Source organism: Dipteris shenzhenensis, chromosome 24 (genome assembly GCF_047967505.1).
Source record: "Dipteris shenzhenensis isolate YYH24624 ecotype China chromosome 24, Dip_SZ_1.0, whole genome shotgun sequence".
Taxonomy (NCBI): domain Eukaryota; kingdom Viridiplantae; phylum Streptophyta; class Polypodiopsida; order Gleicheniales; family Dipteridaceae; genus Dipteris; species Dipteris shenzhenensis.
In genome coordinates, this window is record NC_141619.1 from 42,337,524 (window position 1) to 42,354,973 (window position 17,450).

Here is a 17,450-nt window from a genome sequence, read left to right on the forward strand (position 1 = left end):
GGAAAACTAGCAAGCACAAGAGTGTCAAAGAAGAAAAAGAAGAAAAGTGCCATTCCTGTTGTTCAAAAGGTAGATATAGATGTTGGTGATGATGTACCTGTGGTTGATGTGATCATTGATGGTCAAGTGATTTCTAATGTGTACATTGATGGAGGTGCATCGATTAATGTCATGAGTGAGAAGACCATGATTGATGCTGATTTAAAATACTCTAGTACTACCTCTCCTTATCGCATCAAATTGGCTGACAACACTAGGGTTAAGACCTTGGGAGTTGTGAAGAATCTAGAAGTGGATGTATGTGGAATTTCTGTGCCGACTACTTTTCAGGTGATCCCTACCAAGCCAGATGCATGTGCCTATCCATTGATTTTGGGAAGGCCTTGGTTACGCAAGGTGAAGGCTGTTCAAAAGTGGGATACTGGAGAATTGATTTTGCAGGGAAATGATAAGAAGGTGCGCTACAACATCAGAAGCCACAAAAAGGAAGTTGTCAAGGAGGAGTCTTCAACATCAAAGAGTTCAAGCTCTGACTTAACCGATGAAGAAGAAGAGACAGGGTGTAGCTCCGAGGAGTCCAACTCAGAGGGTGAGGTGGAAGGAGTGGCCTTTGGTCTTTGTCTTGGTGCTGATCGGGATGAGTCACGAAGGAACAAGGTGGTGGTGTAAGAAGATCCTGTAGAGACACTTCATGTGGAGGATGTGGAGCACACTAAACGACGCCAATGCAATGAAGAGCTTCTTGGTGATTCTCTATCAGGTAGTGAGAAGCTCCAATACTTAGATATGCTAGATGATTTTCCATGTCTCTTTGCAACAAGCTATTCACAGGTTCGGCCGGTCTCTCTTGTGGAGCACAAGATTGAGTTGAAGCCAGAAAGCAAGCTAGTTGTGCAACGCTTAAGGTGATTGGGGGTGATCCAAGCTGAGGCACTAAAGAAAGAGGTAACACAACTACTTGAGGCGGGATTCATCTTTCCTGTTGATGAGTCACACCAAAGAAAGGAAATAAGTGGTGAGTCTGTGTGGACTTTCGTTCTTTGAATGCATGCACTAAGAGGGATCATTTTCCTTTGCCATTCCAAGATGAAATACTAGACCAAGTAGCAGGGCATGAGATGTATTCTGTATGTGATGGGTATTCTGGGTACTTTCAAATTCGTATTCGGGAGGAAGATCAAAAGAAAACATCATTTGTCACACCTTGGGGAGTTTTTGCTTACCGAGTGATGCCTTTTGGGTTGACCAATGCACCAGCTACATTTCAAAGGTTCATGAGTCAAGTTCTTGAGCCTTACTTGGGAAAGTTCATAAGGGTGTTTTTGGATGATTTTTGCATTTATTCTCGGCGCATAGATCACATGGAGAAGTTAAAGATGGCCTTAGCTAGGATTGATGAAGCAAAAGGGTGTCTAAATCCTAGCAAGTGTCATTTGGCTCAAACAAAAGTAGTCTTGTTGGGGCATATTGTGTCTCAAGAAGGCCTGCAAATGGATCTTGACAAGGTTCAAGCAATCATGGCATTGCCAAGTCCTGAGAGTGTCACTGGTGTTCACAGAATTCTAGGAAAGAGCAAGTATTATCAACGCTTTTGTGATGATTTCACAGAGATAGTGCATCCCATGAACTTGTTGACAAGAAAAGGAGTTTCTTTCCAATGGGGTATGGAGCAACAAGAGTCTTTCCAGCAACTTAAGGAGGCCATGAGTAAGGGCCCAATATTGAAGCCCCCTGATTGGTCTCAAGACTTTTGTGTAAATCCAAGTGTATCTTTGCATTCAGTTGGTGCTGTATTGCTACAAAAAGGAGAGGCAGGTAGAATGCAACCCATCTATTATGCCAGCCGATAGCTTACAGATGTGGAAACAAGGTATGAAGAAATGGAGCAGCAAGCTCTCTCTTTGGTGTTTTCTGTCAGAAAGTTTCGCTCCTATTTATTACCTCGACCATTTTTCTTCCTTACCTCTCAGTCTGTATTAGCATATCTAGTTCGCAAGCCTAATCCTGGGGGGAGACTTGCAAAATGGTTGTCAGAGCTTCAAGAGTTCTCTTTCTCTTTTGTCACTGAAAATACCACTAGGTCCACTATGGCAGATTTGCTCACAGGGCGGGAGGATCTAGGAGAAGAAAAGAAATGTAAGGAGAACATTAAAGATGAAAGGGATACACCACCAACAGCTTTTGTTTTGTATTTTGATGGGGCTTTTAGTCCTTCATGCCAACAAGGAGCCGGGGGGATAGTCTTGATGAATCCTGAAGGTCAAGAGGTATGGGCAAGAGGACAAGAGCTTTTAGGTATCACAACTAACAATGCAGCTGAGTATAATGCTTTGATTCTTGGTTTGGAGGGTTGTCTTCAAAGTCAAATTAAAGAATTGGAAGTAAGAGGAGATTCTCAGCTTATTATAAAGCAAATGCAAGGGCATTACCAGACAAGAAGTACTCATTTGAAGGAGCTTAATCAAAAGGCTATGGCACTATGTAGTCAGTTTGATTTTTGCAAGTTTGTTCATATAAACAAAAAAGAAAATCAAAGGACAGATGAGTTAGCTAAAGCCATTGTAGTGCCAGACCGGGGGGTGGTTTTTTGGGTAGACACTGGATGGCCAAAACTACAAGATGTTCAGCAATATGTGGAAGAAGGCATGTTTCCTCGAGGGTTAACTCCACAACAGAAGCAGAGATTGGTTACTTTTGGCCATGCCTCCATAAGGATGTATATGAATGTCACGAATGGAACCTATCAGCTTGAGGATGTTGATGGCATGGTGATGTTGAGATATCAAGCTCTACCCCCGATATATCTCCTGGATGACTATCATTTATGTCACCGCCTATGTTAGTTGTACTCGTGGTGTAGTTAGACTACCACGTATGTTTTTGGTTTGGGTTCACATATGAACCACGTATTCTAGGTTTTGACATATAGGGTATTTCCCTCTTCTATTGTATGGTTGTTGATGGTTGTTGTGTGCAAAAGTGAAGAAAGGCTTCACCCTCCAACCTTGTGTCCTCTCTCTTTTGTGTGTTGTGAAGAAAGCTGAACTTGAGTCTCCTATCTCTCTCCCTTATTCTTTACATGGTATGAGAGCCTTGTTTGTGGTAAGGAGCTCAAGAAAGCAAGCCAAGTTTGTGGTGTCCTGGTAAGAGGACCAGTGTTGCTTTCCTATTTCGAGTTTGGGAGCAAATCTATGCAGGTAGCACAGCCAGAAGTGTAGGAGTGCACTGTTTCATATTGAGAGGCCCTTCGCGGTGTGGCTTTATTTTTTTGATTTGAGGCCGTTTCGGGGCCCATTTTGAAGGCGCAAGTTCTTCGCAAGCACTCAAAAAAAGGCCCTGTTTTTCGCTGTGCGACCACTGCGCGGCTAGTCGGTGGAAAGGTGCCACAAAAATTGCATCGTATGCCTATGTGCAGAGATATTGGGAGATGCAGATTCATGCCTGTTGCCTGTTGATGAAAATCGTCACTAGGAAGTGACTGTGTGGTGAAATACCACTTTCGTCAGTGTTGCAGATCTGCCCCTGTGAGGCTTTTTGCAGAAGTTTTGCTATTTGCCCTTGTGAGGCATTTGCTGTGTTACAAGTTGCTATTGCAATTCGTGATTTGTAAAATGTCTGAGAATCTGTCTACCATTGTCAGTGAGAAGCTTGACAAGAACAACTTCCAAGCATGGAAGTTCAGGATGACAAACTTCCTTATGGGAAAGGGAGTTTGGGATTACATCAGTGGTGAAACTGCAGAACCAGTTTTGGGTACTACTCCCACTCCTGCTGAATTGAAGGCCTTTAAAGAATGGCATGAAAAAGCCAGAAAATGCTTGTATTGGCTGTCTGTTAGCATTTCAGATTCTATGATTGTGCATATACAGGATGTAGAGACGCCTAAGGAGGCATGGGATACATTGGTGAAGCTGTATAGCACAAATACCAAAGCACGAAAGATGCAGCTAAAGCAGGAGTTGCACAATGTGCAAAGGAAAAATATGAATATAAATGAGTATTCCTTGAAGGTGAAAGGCCTTGCAGATTCTCTTGCCTCCATTGGAGCACCTGTTGATGATGAGGACTTAGTGTCCGTGACCTTGAATGGTCTTGGGAAAGATTATGCACAGTTTCGGACATCCATTGGAGTCTGTGAAACATTTCCTGATTTTCAGGAACTTATTGCTCTCTTGTTGAGTGAAGAGCAAAGGAATGGTGGTTCAGCCACCTCAACTTCTCAAGAGACTACTTTCTACTCGAATACAGGTAGAGGCAGGGGTAGAGGAAGAGGTCGTTTTGGTGGCCGTGCAGGAAATCAGAACCAACAGTAACAACAGGAAAACCAGTCCTATGGAGGAGGACGTGGTAGTTCTAGAGGCAGGGGGAGCCAAAGAGGCCGTGGTTCATGGCAAAGGAACCAGCAAGTAAATAGCAGCACAGAATGCTATTATTGTGAAAAGCCTGGACACAAGGAGAATACATGCTATAAAAAGCAGAATGACATCAAAAGTGGGAAGTTGCAGCAAAGCAACTATGCATCATCAAGTGGGCATGGTGACGACAGAAATGAGCACCTTTTTTTGATGCAGCATATGGTTAACTCCATGTCAGGAGATGCTGCAGCTTGCAATGATGTTTGGTTGTTGATTCAGGTGCCTCTAACCACATGACCAGTCATGGTGAGTGGTTTCATGATGTTAGAAATTTGGATAAGCCAGGTTATGTTGAAACAGGTGATGATACTGCGCACCCAATTACGCAGGTTGGTAAAGTGCCATTGGCTATGCAGGATGGCAAAACGAAGTACTTGGCAGATGTACTTCATGTTCCAAAAATCATTAAGAACCTGGTTTCAGTTGGCCAGATGGTTGAGCAAGGTCTGCAGGTTAGGTTTAATCCTGATGGATGCTTTGTTGAGGACTTGAAAAATAAGTGCTGCTTGGTTGCGAAAGGCAACAAAAATGGCAGAATGTTCACCTTGGATGTTGATATGCCTGAAGTGAAAGCTGCTATGTTTGCGCATGGGAGAGGTGTCATTGCAGATATTGAGATATGGCACAAGCGCATTGGGCACGTGAATATACAAAGGCTGAAATCTATGCAAACGAAAAACATTGTTGCAGGTTTGCCTAAATTCAGAGTTGAGGGAATGCAAAAGGTATGTGAAGCATGCCAAATGGGTAAGCAGGCCAGACATGCATTTCCCAAAAATGCTAAGGTGAGCAGAAGACCTTTGGAAGTGATCCATTCAAATGTTTGGACAACCAAAACTGCTTCTATTGGTGGATGCCATTATTATGTGACGTTTATTGATGACTACACTAGGAAGGTGTGGATTTATTTTATGAAGCACAAAAGTGAAGTGTTCAGCCATTTCAAGGCTTTTACGGCCATGGTTGAAAAAGAGAAAGGTGTGCATATTAAAGTGCTAAGATCTGATGGAGGGGGAGAGTACTTTTCAGAAGAATTTTGTGAATATCTGAAAGAACAGGGAATTCAAAGGAAGTACTCATGCAGGTCTACCCCTCAGCAGAATGGGGTTGCAGAAAGGAAGAACAGGCATATTGCAAAAGTAGGACGGGCGATCCTAAATGAGAAAAACATGCCTGATTATTTTTGGGCTGAAGCAGTAGCAACTGCAGTTTATATTATGAACAGAACCCCCACTGCAGCTGTCCATGGCTTGACGCCTGAAGAAATGTATACAGGCCAAAAACCAGATATTTCTCACTTGAAGGTATTTGGTTGCATAGCTTATGTTCATGTTCCTGATGAGAAGAGAACAAAGCTGGATCCAAAGGCAGAAAAATGCATCTTTATTGGATATGCTCTGCACCAGAAAGGGTATCGCTGTTATAACCCTTCCACCCGCAAAATGCAAGTGAGCAGAGATGTTGTTTTTGATGAAATGAGCAGCTGGTATGCACCAACTATTATGGTAGGAGATGCAGATGCAGGAAATGGGAATGCTGCAATAAATGCAGAGCAGCAATCTCAAGCCTTGAGTGGACCCAAAGAGTCCTCTACTAGTGGATCTAATGCATGGACAGGGAGATTGAGATCTAGTGAATCGTCACATGGCAGCCCTGATAGTGTTGTGCAGGTATCACATAAGGGAAAAGAAAAAGTAGACCATGCTCCAGTGTTTGATGTGTCTGCTGGTAGCTCTCATGTTGATGGAGAGTCAAGCGGCTCTGAAATGAGCCTTGATGAGGAACTTGGGATTCCGTCTGTTGTTACACCTGGTGCAAGGAAAAGCAGGCATGATTTAAAGACTCCTGCAACTGATCCAGTTGTACGGAGGTCCACTCGTATTAAGTATCCAGTTGACAGGCTGAGATATGATGGGTATACAGCACATCACTATGCTTATATGGTCAAGGTTCTAGAGGAGCCAGAGCCCACATGTTTTGAGGATGCAGCAGGGCATAAAAATTGGGAAGCAGCTATGGATGAAGAGATGGCTGCCTTGGATGCAAACCACACTTTGGATTTGATGCCTTTGCCTCATGATAAGAAGGCTATTGGCTGCAAGTGGGTTTAAAAGTAAAGCACAATGCTGATGGGTCTGTTAGCAGGTACAAGGCAAGATTGGTTGCCAAAGGTTTTGCGCAGACATATGGAATTGACTATGAGGAAACTTTCAGCCCAGTTGCAAGGATGGCAACCGTGAGAGCAGTAATTGCTATGGCTGCTGCAAAGGGATGGTCTTTGCATCAGATGGATGTGAAAAATGCCTTCTTGCATGGTGATTTGCAGGAAGAGGTTTATATGATGCAGCCAGAAGGTTATGAGGATAATTCACACCCCGATTTTGTATGCAGGTTGCACAAAGCCTTGTATGGCTTAAAACAGGCGCCGAGGGCATGGTCAGACAAGATAGGGCAATATCTTGTCACTATTGGATTTCAGATTTCCAATTCAGATTTTTCACTTTATGTGAAAAGGACAAACAGAGGGATTGTGCTTATAGTCATCTATGTTGATGACTTGATTATTACAGGTGATAGTGATGCAGACATTAATGAAGTGAAGCTGCTGTTGAAGCAGAAATTTGAGATGAAGGATTTGGGAGAGCTGCGTTACTTCTTGGGCATTGAGGTTATTAGATCCCCGAGTGGGATATGGCTGTTGCAAAGGCAATACGGTTTGGACATGCTGTCCAAATATGGGATGACAGGCTGTAAGCCTATCTCTGTTCCATTGGAGCAGAATGTAAAGCTCAATGCAGAGACAGGTGAGCTTCTTGAAGATATTACTATGTACAGGCGCATAGTAGGTAGCTTGATCTACATGACTATAACCAGACCAGATTTGAGCTATGCTGTGGGGCTGGTGAGTCAGTTTATGCAGGCACCGAGGAAGCCACATTTGGATGCGGCTAGGCGCATACTACGGTATGTGAAGTCCACATTGCATTATGGACTGTTTTATGAAGCTGGGTGTGCATTACAGGTACATGGATACACAGATGCTGACTGGGCTGGTAGTGTCTCAGACAGGAGATCTACTAGTGGTTTTATGTTTTCCCTTGGGAGTGGTGCCATCAGTTGGAGCAGCAAGAAGCAGCCAACAGTTTCCTTGTCGAGCACAGAGGCTGAGTACAGGGGTGCAGCAATGGCTGCATGTGAGGTAGCTTGGTTACGGAAGCTACTTGCAGATATGGGACAGTCAATTCATGCAACAGTTGTCATTCATTGTGACAACATTAGCAGCATCATGCTTGCTAATAACCCAGTTTATCATGCTAGAACGAAGCACATTGAGGTGCATTATCACTTTGTGAGAGAGAAGATTCTAGCTGGTGAGATTGATCTTGTCTATGTCAGCACTGAGGAGCAGGTGGCTGATATTTTTACGAAGGCATTGGGTACCGAGAAGCTTCGCAGATTTAGGAGCTTGCTTGGTGTACGTGAGATGGATTTGAGCTTGAGGGGGAGTGTTGAGATATCAAGCTCTACCCCCGATATATCTCCTGGATGACTGTCATTTATGTCACCGCCTATGTTAGTTGTACTCGTGGTGTAGTTAGACTACCACGTATGTTTTTGGTTTGGGTTCACATATGAACCACGTATTCTAGGTTTTGACATATAGGGTATTTCCCTCTTCTATTGTATGGTTGTTGTGTGCAAAAGTGAAGAAAGGCTTCACCCTCCAACCTTGTGTCCTCTCTCTTTTGTGTGTTGTGAAGAAAGCTGAACTTGAGTCTCCTATCTCTCTCCCTTATTCTTTACAGGTGATACCTGGATGCACCAATGAGTATCGCCTTAAATTCTTCTATGCTCGACCACCTTGAGGGCCAGCAGACCCTCTCTGTACTAGAGAGGATCTGCTGGGGGGGGAAAGATGTGACGCCAAAAATTGATATTTTTAATTTGGCATTGGTATTATTTTTCTCTATGTTTGATAAGAGTTTGAGTATCAAGTGATAGCCTAGCGGCTCTCACTTATTTCTAATTTCTATGATATTGTATGGTATGGAGAGGATGAGTGGAATGGCTCATTGTAAATACCATAGGTATGAATTATAAATACCTTGGTATGGGGTGAGAGTTATTTGTGTATGGGATATTATGGAGTTTTTAGAAAATAGGAAGAGTGAGTCATATAAAGAGGTGGGCTCATGTCCATGTGTTCCAATAATATAAGAGAGGCCACATGCCAAGCGTGTGGAAGGCATGTGGAGGAGTGTGAAGTCAAGAGGAATCCTTCTAGAACTCCTATGTGGAATAAGGAGGATGTGGACATGTGGAAAAGAGAGGGTCCCGATGGGCTCCATGTGAGGAGACTCTTGACTTTCTCAATATTTTAAGAGTCTTGAGCATCTTTTGATGGGACACATGGCAAGAGTAGCCAAAAAGGACATGGATGGTGACATACATGCTTATGTGATTGATGGGGAAAGGAATCTACAGGCAGCAATTGTAAATGGGTAAAGGAGGGTAACAAAATCTCTATAAAAGGAGCCCTCCTCTCCCTTGTTCATCAGAATCTCTTCCACCATTGGGCCTTATGTTGCTGTAGTTCTAGTCTCCCCAAGCCTCTTCCATGAGCCTTCTCTTCCTCTTGTAGATATTCTCTTATGTAGACTCTTGAGTCCTTCTCTCTCTAGTTTATTCTCTCTCTATGAGTAGTCTTGGAGCTTCCGCTCCCTCTTGTAATTATGAAACCTCTTCTTCTCCCTTGTGTTTGTAGTGTTGAGGTGGATTCTCACTCTATTTGTAATGAAGGTCACTTCAGGTTCTCTCTCTCTCTTGAGTGTCTCTTCCCTTTTCTTTCTTTCAAAGCCTTAAAAGTTCTTTCTATTCGGCTGCTCACTGTGCACACATGGTCCATTTGTTTCTTGAGCCACTATGCAAACTTCTTCCCCTCTTCTAGGAAAAATCTATGAGGGGTGGATCGTTGATGAAGGTGGAGTCTTGAGGGAGCATCCTGCTCAGGCGAAATTAGCCTGGGTGGAGGGTAGTTTTCATGACAGTTTGACCCCCTGTTAGTGTTTTGCTCATAACTTTCTGCTCGGTAGTGAGTCAGTAGTCCGATTGTAATGAAATTTATATCAGCGCAAAGCTCTCTTCAAGGCGCATGTTCCTATATAATCAGATCTTGAATCAGATACTGCTGCAAAAAGTTATGAGTCTCTGTGTTTGACAGTCTGTTTTCATGACAGTTTTTACCCCCTTCCAGTAAACTGTCCATATCTCTTCAACCGTCTGTCTGTTTTCAATGAAACTTATATCAGCGCAAAGCCCATCTCAAGGCGCATGTCTTTGTGTACTTGAATCTTTGATATCATGTCTCTACTGAAAGTTATAGGCCTCTGTGTCTAATGACAGTTTGTAGAGTGTTTTGAGCTAAGTATAAAGGTGTCTATGAAGGAGGTGCAATGTTTCCTCGGAATCTACCCATCCGACCTAATCAGCCCCTTCAAACTCCTCGATATATATCAGTTCATGTCATATTGAGCCGCAAGATCTTCTTTCAACAACGTATCGCTCTTCTCTTTGGTGCAGATCGGCTCACTGAGATTATGGCCTCTGCTGATCCTTTCCTTCTCCCTATGCTTGACTACAACATCACTTGGGATGTTACCATCTTCATTCTCATCTAAGGGAGGAAAGTATGGTGTGGTATCTTGGCATAAAAGCTTCTTTCTAATGTCTCATTCTCAATGATAAGTATCTTTGGCAGTCAGTTCGAATGCTGCAGGAAGTGAAGAGGTGCGTGAAGTTTATTACCCCCAACTTCATGTCACACCACAACAAGAACTATTCCATGAGTGTGTAATGAATTGTTGATATGGATCTTAGATTCATGGATGTCTTTGTAGGATGGATGGGATCGACCAATGACAAAAGAATTTTGAAAAATTCTTTTCCTGCATTGTGTGGAAGTAGGTGCCTACTTGAATGGGGATCCCTTTATTGCAGGAAACTTCTCCATACGTGAGTACATAGTAGCGGATGGTGGCTACAAGCTACGAGATTGGTGCATGGTGCCAGATACACTTCCTCGCACTGAATTACAAAGGCAATATAACTTCTTCCTCTCTTCTACTCGCATTGTAGTGGAGAGAGCATTTGGAAGATTGAAGCAAGTTTGGAGATATCTCAATGGCAAGATCTTGTGCCATGAGCCACATAGACTTTCCAAAATTGCCGTGGCTTGTTGCATTCTTCATGACATCTTACTTGACTTGGACATGGATGAGGAGAGCCACTATGAGGAGGAGATGGCACGTCCTATTCACATAGTGTCATGGAGGAATCCTAAGGTCCTTCGAGACTCACTAGCTCATTATGTTTGCGAAGAATAGATTCCTTTGTTTTGTGCATTGGTTGCATGTACTCATTGTCACTTTTTGTTCCTGATCCAAGATATGTATTAAACCTTGACTACATGGTTGCTTCTGTCTAAAAAATATGTATCACTTTCAGTACATAATTTTGAAGAGATGCTTTTATCATAGTGTTGTTCAATTCGACTATGTTTAGCTTTGTTTTTGCTCTTGTAGCTTTATGTACATGTTGCATCCACTAGGTGGCAATTGTGTGAGCTCCACTAGTTGAATGAGGTAGCAAAGGTGGGTGAGTTGATTGATGATGAAAATCCCTTGTGTAGAGTCTACATAATAAGGGGCTCTCATCATGGATCAACTCACCACCCTTTGCCACCGTGATCATCATGTACTTATATAGGCCAAATCAAACCCTTGGGCAAATCACAAAAAATACGTCAAGCTATATAGCTTGACGTATTTTTTGTGATTTGCCCAAGGGTTTGATATAGCCTAGCCTATTAACTTGTCTAATTGACCAAGCTGGGCACTATGAAGGGACTCTCATGAAGGAGGAAACTCACACACCCGTTGCCAACATTATCATCATCTAGCTCAATAGGCTATATCAAACCCTTGGGCAAATCACAAAAAATATGTCAAGCTATAACTCACACCCGTTGCCAACATTATCATCATCTAGCTCAATAGGCTATATCAAACCCTTGGGCAAATCACAAAAAAGTATAGCTTGACATATTTTTTGTGATTTACCCAAGGGTTTGATATAGCCCTGCCTATTAACTTGTTTAATTGACCAAGGTGGGCACTATGAAGGAGGGAACTATAAAGGGACTCTCATGAAGGATCAACTCACCACCCTTGGCCACCATGATGTAATTCAATAGGCTAAAATCAAACCCTTGGGCAAAATAAGGGTTTGATTTAGCCTAGCCTATTAACTTGTTTAATTGACCAAGATGGACACTATGAAGGAGGAAACTATGAAGGGACTCTCATGAAGGATCAACTGGCCACCATGATCATTATGTAGTTCAATAGGCTAAATCAAACCTTGGGCAAATCACAAAAAATATGCCAAGTTGTAGCTTGACATATTTTTTGTGATTTGCCCAAGGTTTGCCCAAGGTTGATTTAGCCTAGCCTATTAACTTGTTTAATTGACCAACCTCGGCACTATGAAGGAGGGAACTATGAAGGGACTCTCATGAAGGATGAACTCACACACCCGTCGCCAACATTATCATCATCACAAAAAATATGTCAAGCTATAGGGTTTGATTTAGCCTAGCCTATTAACTTGTTTAATTGACCAAGCTGCGAGGGAACTTATAGCTTGACATATTTTTTGTGATTTGCCCAAGGGTTTGATTTTAGCCTAGCCTATTAACTTGTTTAATTGACCAAGCTGTGAGGGAACTATGAAGGGACTCTCATGAAGGATGAACTCACACACCCGTTGCCAACATTATCATCATCTAGCTCAATAGGCTATATCAAACCCTTGGGCAAATCACAAAAAATATGTCAAGCTATAGCTTGACATATTTTTTGTGATTTACCAAAGGGTTTGATATGGCCTATTAGCTTGTTCAATTATACATAGTAATGAATAGTGAATCAATAAAAAATTAAACATGGCTACTTGTGTTAATATCTATATTACAAAAAAATGCACCATATTACCAAGGATATGGTTGTATTTATTTGCTTCTTGAGTAAGATCCATACTCTTAACATTGAATCTTGCAAGCAAGCATGTAAGGATATATCTAAATTTAGCCTCTATTTTAGATCCCATTAGAGTTATAGTTCCTCACATATAGGTATGTACTACAAGGTCATTCAAATGGGACATAGTAAGGGTATGTAATAGGGTTTATAATTCTTGGAGCCAAGAGGTGTGAAGGTTTAAGAGAGAAGGGCTAGCTCACATGCTCCAACTACCACAATCACTATCGAGAGCTATCTTATTAACTTCTACACATGATCAAACGTTTAGGCTATATCAAACCCTTGAGTAAATCACAAAAAATATGTCAAGCCATAGCTTGACATATTTTTTGTGATTTGCCCAAGGGGTTGGTATAGCTTATTAACTTGTTTAATTATACAAGGTTAGGACTATGGAGGGACTTCCACCAATGGAAGACATCTTAAAAGGTTGCATGGATGAAACTTATCATCTTTCTCCATTGTTTAAAGATGTTTCATTCATGAAAACGAAGAATACTATGAAAGAATGAATGGTTGAGGGAAAGAGGATAATTCAAAGAATTATGAGACCTACCATAGGAAGAACTAATCAAAAGCTAGACACATGTTGACAGAATGGGATTGTAGAATGTAAGCATCAGCCTAGAATTAGTGGATTCAAATAAATGTATCTAATGGAAGGGCCTCTTGTGAAATGGAAACTTTAGAGGTTCCAATTTGATAAGATGTATGGTAGTTGCATGAATAATGCGAGAATAATGCTTAGCCCCAATTATAAGCTTTTCATTAGGAAATATTTAGAGGTAAGGAAATTAAGGTGAGAGTATGGCGTAGCTGCAATGTATTAGCTCATTAATAAAGGTTTACTGATATGGAGCTAATTGGGATTAACCAAATCCTTTTATAGGGGGGAATGTTTTAAATCCCTTTATAAGGGGGAATGTTCGTAGAAATGGATCCTCCCGTGTAAGATACTACTCTAATAGAAAGGTTGCAACTATCTAAGTATAATATCATCTTCTCCAATAATTTGCAAAATCCAAATTATGTTAAATTTAGACTAAGCTAAATTCAGATTATGTTAAATTCCAAGAATTTGCAAAATTAAGATTTAGAACCCAAGAAAACAACGCAGAATTTCCATGGGATAAATTGCTCTAAGGAATTTCAGAAATCAAATAATGTTCTTAAGCACCAATAAATTGATTATGTTGAAGAAAATATTCTAACCCAAGAATAACATAACATCATAGTATTTTCAACCCCTATGCTAGCAAAAACATGGAAGCACAAATGTGATCCGAAGTCGAATTTATTATATGTACAAAGACAAAAACACAAACTCAAAAGAGCCCAAGGTTTTGCTATTAGTAGAATGGCATCCATAGTGCCAACATCACATCTTCAATAAGCATCAAAGCTTCCAAAAAGCAAAAAAATGTAGTTCAACTGCTTTTTCCCTTCCACAAAGCCATAATAGATCCTAAAGCCATAGCAGATGCTGAAAACATAGAAGGTTTAAAGTAACAGTAGATTCTGACATCACTCTAGAGAGGTCCCTCCAAACCCCCTCCAAACTTAGAAGAGAAAGATTGGATTGCAGATGCTATCTGGAAGAGGGCCATGTTCCCCTGGCGTTCGTTCTCAAGTCTCTCCTTGTTGATTCGGTGGCTTTCTTCAAACTCCTCTCTGGTTATCTCTACGAGGTCTTGCTGGCACTTCATACGTTTGTCCTCCATCTTCTCAAAAGAACCTAGCAAGTTTACTTGGTTATCTTGATTTCTGCCCACTGGTGTTCTCCTTTGTGCCTAAGCCTTCGTGAACAAGGTCCTCATCAACCATGGGTTGCTCAACAGAAGCACCAGTAACAACTTTTGCAAAACAAGAACAAAACAACAATATGCTCATGACCTGCAAAGCCACAAACCAAAACAAACACGATACTAATAAAGAAACTCCTTCTAAAATACCTTTGACACTATTAGACGTGTCGATCAACAAATCCCCATGTCGATGAACGTGGCACTCCAGAGGCCAAAGGGATCCAAGGAAATCCCTTGAACCCCAACCACCACCCGATGGCTGCCTTGGCCACCCCAAATCTGCCACATCCCCGCATACATATGCGGCCACTGCAGGGGTGTGGAAATAGCTCGTTATGGGTTGAGAAGTAGGGCGCCATATCCACATGTTGTTGGAGAAGGCCGTCAAGCATCCGGACATCCCTCGGACATGCTGCGCTTGGTGAGCGAGGCAAATTCTTGTGACATTTGCTTGATTCAGTGTTTGAGCTGCTCCCTTTGGATTGTTGACTATTGGGTAGTGCTGGTCAAGGTGCACAGCCAATCCAATTATATTGGAGATAGTCCATGTCCTCAATGGTGAGGAGCGTGAATGAGTATCTGGCACACTACTAGTGGACAACCTAGAGAGTGGGGTCTTGGAAGTTGGGGTAGTTGCACTCGTAGGGCATCGGGCTACGAGTCTACTAACCTTTCTAGGTGAACTGCAATGGCAAGGGCAGATTGCACCTCCACCTCAAATTTCTGATGTTTGGAGGTTTGGACTGCGTTGTGTCCGCGATTGTGTCCGCGATGTTGACCTTGCACTTGATGTGCGTGATGATGGAGCTACTGAGACCAGAGGGGGTGGGAACCGAGGGCTTAGTGGCATAACGGTAGAGACAGTAAGATGCAGAGCTAGCTCACTAGGCAGGGGAGCAAGGGCTATAGTGTACACAGGCATAGAGGTGGTCACAGGGGTAGAGGGCATAGTGCCAGAAGAGAAAATGGTTGGAGTGGTGTTGATCGAGCCGCCGACCAGGGTAGAGAGCCAAAAGAGGCTCACGATGGGCAAGGGCGCTGAACTACCCACGAGAAATATCCCCATATCAAGGGAGGAGAACACTATGGGGTCTAGGTGATTGGTGTCAGTCGAATCGGATTCGTCTCCTTCAATCAGGTCGGAGTCCTCTAGATCTAGAAATCGAGGGGGGGGGGTACGGATGTCCCTTCTATTGAAGTCCTTTGTTGCACTTGGACTTACATCACTATGCTGCATGGAGGGAAGAGGCAAAAAGAAAACAACCAAAAATCGCGCACCAAAACAACTCATGACGGGTGGTAGAGATTACCTTTACAGAGGGTCCATTCGGATTTGTGGGAACGGGGGCGTTCACGTTCGTTAGAGGAGCCAAGGGTGCGCGTTCAGATCGTGCAAGAGATGCACATGCAGACTTAGTCTGTCAACGATCGATTCAAGCTGGCTTTGGAACTGGGTGCTCAAAACAAAATCCTCCAAATCCTCATCTTGACTCAGGGACTCGTTCAAGTCAAGAAAGGATGCCATGCTCACCTATAGATACACTGACAGACAAGCACAGAGAACCCGAACAACAATGGTCTGATTTATAGGTGGTGAGGTGAGAGGGAGAGGACTCAGAGGACAGCCTGGGTGGTTGGCAAATCTGCATGTAGACTGGGGAGGGTGCCCGAATGATGGTCGAGGTAGTGAATGCGTCATCACGAAAAGGAATGGAAGGGATCTAGCATTGGGGGGTGGGACTTTGAGTGTTTTGAGCGGGGAAGGCAGAGTCGAACCATGCAGGAGCTGAGGGGAGAAGGGGCAACCGGATAGAAGATGGAGGAGAGAAGGAGCATTTGACTAGAGGTGGAGAAGGAGCAGAAGGCAAAGAGAGCAAAAGGGAAGGGGCTACAGTGTGAAAGGGAAGGAGGGAGGAGCGTCGCACCTGGAGAAGCAGAGGAGGAGTTGGTGCAGAGATAGTAGAGGAGGAGGAGATGCATTGGATTGAAGGAGAGTGTGAAGGCATGTAGAGGAGAGGCAGCCCTCCTCGGTGTGCGAGATACGCATGGCGAGTGAGGATTGGCGGGGTTCACTGCCCAAGTTTGGAGCCCACGTGTCGATGAACGTGGCACTCTGGAGGCCAAAGGGATCCAAGGAAATCCCTTGGAGCCCAACCACCACCCGATGGCTGCCTTGGCCACCCCAAACCTGCCACATCGCCGCATTCATATGCGGCCACCACAGGGGCATGGAAACAGCTCGTTATGGGTTGAGAAGTAGGGCGCCATATCCACGTGCTGTTGGAGAAGGCCGTCAAGCATCTGGACATCCCCCGGACATGCTGCGCTTGGTGAGCGAGGCGAATTCTTGTGACATTTGCTTGATTCAGTGTTTGAGCTGCTCCCTTTGGATTGTTGACTATTGGGTAGTGTTGGTCAAGGTGCACAGCCAATCCAATTATATTGGAGCTAGTCCATGTCCTCGATGGTGAGGAACGTGAATAAGTATCTGGCACACTACTGGTAGACAACCTAGAGAGTGGGGTCTTGGAAGTTGGGGTAGTTGCACTCGTAGGGCATTGGGCTATGGGTCTACTAACCTTTCCAGGTGAACTGCAATGGCGAGGACAGATTGTACCTCAACCTCAAATTTCTGATGTTTGGAGGTTTTGGACTGCATTGTGTCCGCGATGTTGGCCTTGCGCTTGATGTGCGCGATGATGGAGCTACTGAGACCGAAGGGGGTGGGAACCGAGGGCTTAGTGGCATAGTGATAGAGATAGCAAGGAGCGGAGCTAGCTCACTATGTAGGGAAGCAAGGGCTAAAGTGTACACAGGCATAGAGGTGTTCATAGGGGTAGAGGGCATAGTGCCAGAAGAGAAAATGGTTGGAGTGGTGTTGATCGTCGAGCCGACCAGGGCAGAGAGCCAAAAGAGGCTCACGATGGGCAAGGGCGTCGAACTACCCATGGGAAATATCCCCATATCAGTCGAACCGGAGTCCGCGAACCGGACTCTATCTTCTTCAATTGGGTCGGAGTCCTCCAGATCTAGAAATCGGGGCGGGGGGGGTACGGATGTCCCTTCTATTGAAGTCCTTTGTTGCACTTGGACTTACATCAACGGGCCGTGGGGGAGATCTTCTTAGTGCT